The sequence below is a fragment of the Papaver somniferum genome, unplaced genomic scaffold (assembly GCF_003573695.1).
Source record: "Papaver somniferum cultivar HN1 unplaced genomic scaffold, ASM357369v1 unplaced-scaffold_57, whole genome shotgun sequence".
Classification (NCBI taxonomy): domain Eukaryota; kingdom Viridiplantae; phylum Streptophyta; class Magnoliopsida; order Ranunculales; family Papaveraceae; genus Papaver; species Papaver somniferum.
The window spans coordinates 2,294,842-2,302,954 of NW_020648415.1; the positions used below are offsets into that span (position 1 = coordinate 2,294,842).

The 8,113-nt window shown below is 35.4% G+C and overlaps 1 long non-coding RNA gene across 4 annotated transcripts; it reads right to left on the reverse strand.

Annotated features, from left to right (window-relative positions):
- Positions 1-2,285: 2,285 nt before the first annotated feature.
- Positions 2,286-6,276, reverse strand: LOC113343224. Of its 4 annotated transcripts, none has more exons than XR_003357108.1 (8): positions 6,053-6,276; positions 5,633-5,783; positions 5,454-5,524; positions 4,427-4,923; positions 4,277-4,334; positions 3,059-3,112; positions 2,917-2,966; positions 2,286-2,697 (listed from the first exon to the last, which is right to left on the reverse strand). It is a non-coding gene; the product is annotated as an uncharacterized LOC113343224 (long non-coding RNA). The 4 variants fall into 4 exon arrangements; XR_003357109.1 differs by having other exon boundaries at positions 4,427-4,926; XR_003357107.1 differs by having other exon boundaries at positions 4,427-5,059.
- Positions 6,277-8,113: the final 1,837 nt, after the last annotated feature.

The following is an 8,113-nucleotide window of genomic DNA, read 5'->3' on the forward strand; positions in this document are numbered from 1 at the left end:
CTTTGGCAACAACGAGTTTTATAAATGGCACCATAATGGTATACAACAAGTTTTTTCCAAACGCCCAACTTGAGAATTGCACCATTATGGTGTAATATCGACTTAGCCAGTCTCATTACTAGCGTGATGCACCATTGCGGTGCAAAAATACACTTGGTCAGCATCCCACTAACATGATGCACCATTGTGATGTAATCTTGCAATTGGCCAACCTTCAACTAGTGTGATTTACCATTGTGGCGTAATATTACACTTAGCCAGTTTATTTATTCTTGGGAACCTTCTCTTCTGATATAAGGCTCGCCAAACTAGATCAAAGTATCGACGTGATGTTTAGAACTGTTGCTAGATCTAAAGACATCTTATGATAATACATTGTTAACAGACTCCGTTCTGTGTGTGATTGATCACGAGGATTCAAGTGTTGTTGTGGAGGTTTTTGAAGGCAATAGAAGATTTGAATACGAAGAAGAATTCTTATTAGTTTTTATATCTTATGGATTTAGTGCACAAACCTTGATCGGTAGAGATCCAAATAGAATCGGTTTATCTTTGATATACTTGATTGATTAGTTGCGTGAGATCTGTATCGCTTTATAGTTTCTCATTGAGATCTATTCTGATTGATTGCGAATCTAGAAATTGATTATTTCGGTAGTCAATATTTAGATTGATCTAACTAGATAAAGGAGTTTATTAGATTAAACATAAGAGACTTTGTAAACAACTCACATATCTTCCAGCAAGATTGATTAGAGTGGTTACCAAACAAATTTTTCTTTTGTTGTTTGGAGTACGATCCAAATGACTTGTTATTCACGTGCGTGACTCTAGAAGTCGAAGGCACATGTATACTGAGGGAACTAAGTAGCTAGGTGTAGTTTTCTTGGTCTCAACTATACAAAGTTGGTATTAGATTTTTTATAGCGGCTTAATTCTGAGAGTATTCAAACTGGACTAGGTCCCGGGTTTTTCTGCATTTGCGGTTTCCTCGTTAACAAAATCTTGTTATGCCATTTACTTTACTATTCTGCAATTATATTTTTTTTTGTATAATTTAAAGTAAATTGCACTTGTACGTTAATTCTGTAACACTTGATATTGATCCTATAGAGTTTTGGTTATTACCTAACCTATTATCAAGTGCACACTTTGTTTTCGTATCGTCTCGATCTTGTAACCATAGTCGATCACACAAGTTACTTTGTTGTTGTATTGTCTCTATCTCGTATCCATAGACGATTACAAGAAGTGTGAACCGAGTCTGTTGTATTGTCTCGACTCTGTCCATAGACGACCACATTCGGTAGAGGACTTATAGGTTGATAAATAAAAGATTGTGGTGTATTTGGGTATCCTCGTGTTTTCAATAGTTCATAAAAAACTCAGCGAAATGTTCATAAAAAAAATAAGAATATCAGATAAAGAAAAGGCTTGCACTTTAGTTAAATAACTAAAGAGAGTCATATTAGTCAAGAGCCATTTTGTTACGTCATTTTGGTTACATTGCAAAATATAAGTTGGGAGCTTAGTGTAGCCTATGGTTAGGAGTAGAGGTGAAAATGAGTATGACGTTTTCCAAACTTCGTCTAAATATACTAATGATCCTGAGAATGGTTACAGTCTAAGTGAGAAAAATATCCATAAAAGAGTGTTCACTCCACCTGCACCGAAACTTGCGAATTTCATCAAACTTTATCTAAATATACTAATGGTATAGAGAATGACAATCTCAATATTACATACATCAAACCCAATCCAGAACTTGCGAATTTCATACGGATTAAATGCAGAGAGATGAAATCTCTTTGAAAGGGATGTTAAATATATTGAGAGTGTTTTTACGTGAACCATGTCTCAATATGTCTTTTGTATTGATTTTTACAGTAATGGGAAACACATAGTTTGTCATAGGTATTCATGTTTGGGATGCAATTGGACTCTGGTCAGCTTGAGTTTCAAGTTGACCAAACTTCATCTAAAAGCACTAGTGGAAAACAGCCGATTTAAGATAGTCAGCTAGTATCGTTTTAACTAGTTAAACGGCAATTTCGGAGTGCTGCTGAAAGTGTCGTAGATTCAGTGTCTTTTTCTGGAACGACACTTTCAGAATGCCTCTGAATTACGATGCTTTCTGAATTACGCTACGCACGACATCTTGATATCGTCGTAGATTTGATTTTTTTAATATAAAAAAAATTAGTCAGATCTGGCTAGCTGACTCCAGTTATTCTGACTGGGCTGAAATAAATCTGTTTCAAATTCAAATTGTACTAAAATGAAACTCAAATTAAACTGCAATTTAAATGACAATTCAAATTCAAATGACAATTACTCAAGTTCTCAAATTCAAGTGAAATTCAAATTCTCAAATTCAAATTCAAATTTTATATAGAACCTGATTCGTCTAATACCAAATGACAGCTCGATTACATTGAACTGTACTCATAAATTTAGACCAAAATCATTAAAAAAAACTTCTAATTATTAAGGTTTCTTTAAGTCCTGAGAATTTCCACAACAATTTCAGTCATTAGGATCTTGGCACTAGCTTGCGTGAGAGCAGAACTGTAGACACACAACTCTTTCAACCATTTCTACATCCAACAGGAACAACGATCTTACCATCAACCATGACATCAGTTAGCCTCATGAGACCATCGGGAACAGAGTGCCAGCATCCTTGAAGGTATCAAACTACATTCAGAAGAAGAGTAAGTCAGACCTTATATGTTAGGTTTACATGACTTTAAGCATAATTTACACGGAGGTGGTCTAATATACCCATTATCAAGACAACAACAACAACAACATTTACATAATGACTTCATTCCTAACATCAATATGGAGATAAACAAATAAACCATATATAGGCAGTGAAAACCATAGTCATGATGAGTATGCAAAGACACATACCTCGGAGAAACATTGTGCTTGAATATCTACAACCGACATTCAGCTAGTTCCTGACAGCATCAAGAAGTGAATGAATCTCCATATGCATAAAGAAGATAAAAAAACAACAACAAATAAACAAGGATTGAACGAGCGTTATTACCTAAGCATCCCCATCCGAATATTCATCATCTGCACATTCAACTAGTGCTAGTTCCTGACAGTATCAAGAAGGGAATGAATATCCATAAACATGTGCAACATATAAACTACTGTTGTGCTGAACTATTCTAGTGCATACTGGCTCAAATACAAAAATTCTTCTCTAAAGATTCCAAGAATGAGTAACTGCTTTATTTCATATTCACGAAATTGAGATCTGATACAATTGTTCAAATGACCGTAATCTGTAAAGTTAAGGAAAAGTTGTCACACAAACCTAACATTTTCTAACTATTGGTTTAAGATCAGACTCCTAATATACCTATGGTTCTCTACAGTGGAAGAAAGATAACAACTCTTATTAGCTAGCGAGAAAAGGCAAGCCCTGTACAGAGTGGGCTATTTCAAAATCATCATCTCCTCAAAGTTCTGCTAGAGAATGATCAAGTATCAGCTGGTTTACGAGTAGAATCTCACCCATCAGCTTCATCAAGTAAAGGAGGCATATAATTGACATGGATAATGAGGGCTTCACTAACTCGCATCACAACATGACTAGAGCACATCACGAACATACATAACAACTGCAAAATCATAATCCAGCAAACCAGAATCGACCTGACGGGCCATATGGGACAAAAATGAGCGGATGACTTTACCAAGTCACACCTCCTCAACACTGACACAAATCACCACCAGTCCCCAGTATAACCCTGAGTATCAAAATTATAGCCCCAAACCTATTTTTTTTTTACAAATCAGGAAACTACACATATAGATATAGTAAGATCAACTGGGTCAATACTAAAGATGTCTGCAACATCATTTTCTTCTTTGCTAATAACTACATTCCCGAGCATATAAATTATGATCAACATGAACATTTTAGCATACCTAGAAATAATTTAATGCAATCTTTTTTTTTCAACACCAACATCTGAAGAAAATGTAGTTGTGCATAGATATTGCATATATGACTCAAAAAAAGAAACAACGATGAGTATACTAAACAAAGGGAGGAAACAAAAACAAAATTATTGAACTGTAAAAAAGAAGCAGACGACAACACTTGTTGAGATAAATATACAGGACAACATAGTATGATTATCTAACCCCAGAGAGTATCTTAATTGCAAAGTGTATGTAAGTTTTCATTACTGTTCAGCAATTAACGCATGTATGGTAAGAAGAAAAGAAGCTTTCATTGAAAGGGACAAACATTTTATTGAAACGAGCATTATTACTTGATCATCTACATCCGAATACTCATCATCTCCCTGAAAGCATCAAGAAGTGAATGAATGTTCAAATCTCTTTTCACATAAAGAAGATTAAAAAATAAACAAGTCATGAAACAACGCGTTTTTACCTGAGCAATTCCACTCCAATAATCATCATCTCCAACCGTTTCTGAAATCAATGGAACATCACTAGAGGTTGCAGTGAAGACATATGGATCTTTAAAAGCATTAATATGGGGGTCTGATCTTATAGGAGATTCCAAAACCAGATTCCAATGCTTTCTTGTCAAATCGCTGCAGTAAAAAACTTGGCTAGCTTGAGAAGCATAGATGAACGACTCGTCTTCTTCCTTTGAGGTTCTCACAAACTTTTCAAAATTGACAAACCTCAACTTTGTCTCTCGATCCACATATGATCCATGTACTTTGTCTTTGACTCGCGCCCAATCACAATAAAAAACAACTTATGTGAAAACTCCGTAGTCTAGTTCAAGTATCTTTTTCAGAATGTCGTAATATGTAGTATCGTCATCGACAAGGTTAGTATCCCTGGAACTTGCTCTAAAGCTGGTGCAAGCATTCATTGTGACTCCACTATTTTGTGTGGTCAATTGTTTTTCTGAATCTGCTGTATAGAATAGATAGCCATTAATACAATAAGAATTGTACGAAATTGTGCGGAACGTCGGCCCAATTGCGATCCTACGAAAATCTGTCATGGGAGTGCCTTCAAGTTGTCCTCTCAACCATGGGATGTACTTCTACAGTAACCATATAGTATAAGAGGGTCCAAAGAAAATAACTTGCAGAAATGTGAATGCCTAGAATTATATGTTATATCAAATGGAAAATGAATAACCAAATTACCGAGAAGCAAACAGAAATTGCATAAAACTATCGTCAGCACACCTACTATTTTTGGAGTAACATACATATCCAAGAAAATGCTCCATTAATGTTACGAATGAGCAGGATAGGTATCTCATACTATCATAAGTAATAAGGATATTAAGACAGTAGACCGACATAATAAGTATCGTTCAGGTAACTAGACTAATTAGCTTTCAGTGAAATGATTAAGTCATGTTGGTTGATCGAAGTCCTTGCATTGCATCACAATGTACACTACAAACAAAGCTTAATGGTATCAACTACCTGGATATTTGCTCCAGATCTTGTCTGTAGGATTTAATTGTTTCACCTCCCTTGCCAACGATCAGACCAACCTGCATATAAATTGTGCTTGTATATTAGACATAGTAAAGATACCCACGGATTGTGGTCAAAACTGCTCGCATTCTAATTTACTAAAAAAAAAGCAACAAGGTCCAAACCTTCTCATTTGGGACTTGTATCTGAATCTAATTCAACAGGTCTGGTTGTTGCATATCTATCAGCTTCAGCATCTCTTGTGATTTGAATTTTAGGTCCTGAATCCTGCAATAACCGAATGGTCTCTCGAGCTTTTCCTATAAGAACACCAACCTGTCAAGAGGTCGCATAATTTTCTTTTGTTAGATTTCATACATCACTTCCTGCTTTTTAGTCAAATTATTAGTGATATATAAATGATAGAACCCCCAGTTCGAAAATTTTAGTCAAATTGTTGCCGATATATACATTTAGATCGCTAGATTGCTTATATATTTTGACCTAATTAAACAAAACCCCTAATAGAAAAATTTGTGTATTACCCTAATAAATTGAAACTCAGAATTTAACTCAGAAATTGAAACTAGGAATAAATTGCATACCCTAATAAGTTGGTGAGTTGAAGCTCTGATAAAACCTGAAATCAGAGGTGACCTAGACGTTTCTAAATCTTCTGAAAGTTGTTGAACCCTAACTAGTAAATACAACCATCATCAATTTTTCCCATGGTAATGATTTAATTTGTTCGAGACAAGTAATTAATTTGCTTGAGAGTGAGAGAAGTATTAGACCTGTAGAAAATCGCCTTTCCCGAGAGAGAGAGAAAGACGATAATATGGTTTTTCTTTTTTCTCGATGGCTAGCTAACAAGTATAAACATAGACCGAGTCAGATTTTAACCTGAGTCATCTAGAGCTGAATGGGCTGAATCAGATCTCTATGAGAATCGATTATATGAAGCTGAAGTTTTCTGTAACTTCTGAGAAAGACTATAAATTTTTGGTAGTATATAGGCAATTAAAAATACAATCCAACTTCTTAGAAAGACTGGAAAATGTGATTCATCCCAATTGAAGTAGAAACTGTGAAAATCAACTATGACTCTTTCTTTGAATTTTTCTTCAAACTACGTCATTGAAGTAGAAAACAGAAAAAGATTGGCATGGCTTTGTCAAAAGACTTGAGAACAGAAAAAGAAGTTGATAAAATTGAACAAGATTGAAAGTTAATAAAATGAAAACTAAGTTGAAGACTGAACAAGATTGATGATACCAATATATTTCATTAGATAAGAGCAGGGCTCCTAAACCCGCTAAAGCTATATACATATATAGATAAATATCCATCAGAGAACTCACAAGTTCTGTACAACATTTCTTAACTTGTTTTGAGTGTCTTCTTCTTTACATAAAAAGAGATGAGACTCAAAACTACAATGCACTTCAACTGTACCTAAAAAAAATTCCCCCAAAATAGTTACATCTATAACCCAAGATCATATATCCCAAAATACTTACATATATCACTTCCATTTTGTTCCCAAATTCATTGTTCAAGTTCTTCTTCTGAAAATTCTTAGTACACATGTGTAGCAACAAACACTACAGATCTCCTAACAGTCCCAGTTGGACTTTGTTGTTCCATTATATGGCGAGACCGCGTAATACCATCTCTTTCTATGTAGATATTTAACTGCTTTCCTTGCTCTCCTCCCTCTCACCCTGGCTGCTTTATTTTTATCATCACTAACCATGTCCACAAAAGCCTCCCAATCTTTCTTCTTATGATTTCTTGGCCTCTTGGCTTTTTTCAGCAAGAGTAGCACCAGCTGTATCACACACTCTCCTGAGAGGAGTCTTCCCATTCCTCCAAGCTTTGTTTGCCATTTTTATAGCTTTGTTCTTGACAAATTCAGGCACGTTGTACACATTCTTGATTGCTCTCCAAACTTCTTCCTTGAGTTCCGGAGGAACTTTCCTCCAGGTAACATAAGATGGTGACACAATACTCTTAGCAATCATTCCAACTTTGGTGGAATGCGCCTTTGAATCTCCAATGGGTTGTCCAAGTGCATTGAATGCAACTGGAAGTAGGTGATCAACTGTATAAAACCAATATACTTAATTAGAAATTATAACTTGACGTTATTACCATTCCTATGTTATTACCATCACTACAAAGGAAGGAAATTGAAAGACACAACTATGTTATTACCATTCCTATGTTATTACCATCACTACAAAGGAAGGAAATTGAAAGACACAACTATGTTATTACCATTCCTGCTTTCTTGAGAACTTTGAGTTCCATTGACAGATTGTTGGAATGCCGCATGCCACTGATCCTCAGTACGTACACTTCCCACTGGTTCATTACTGTGACCATCATTTGGACTTTGGAGAGTGCTCACCATCAGATGAAGACAAATGTTCACTCCTAGAACCTGGATTTGCAGAAGCATTGAGCAAGGGAGTAGGCCAGCCACTTGCAGTTGACCTACTAGTTGTAAGCTGAGATCGACTGCAACTTCAGCTACTAAGTCTCACCATAGTCATCTAAAATCAAAAAGAAATCATAACCCACAACTTCAGAACATATTAACATACCACTTCAGTAAAAAGTTCAGATTTTTCATCATAAGATCATGTAAAAACATATTTAGA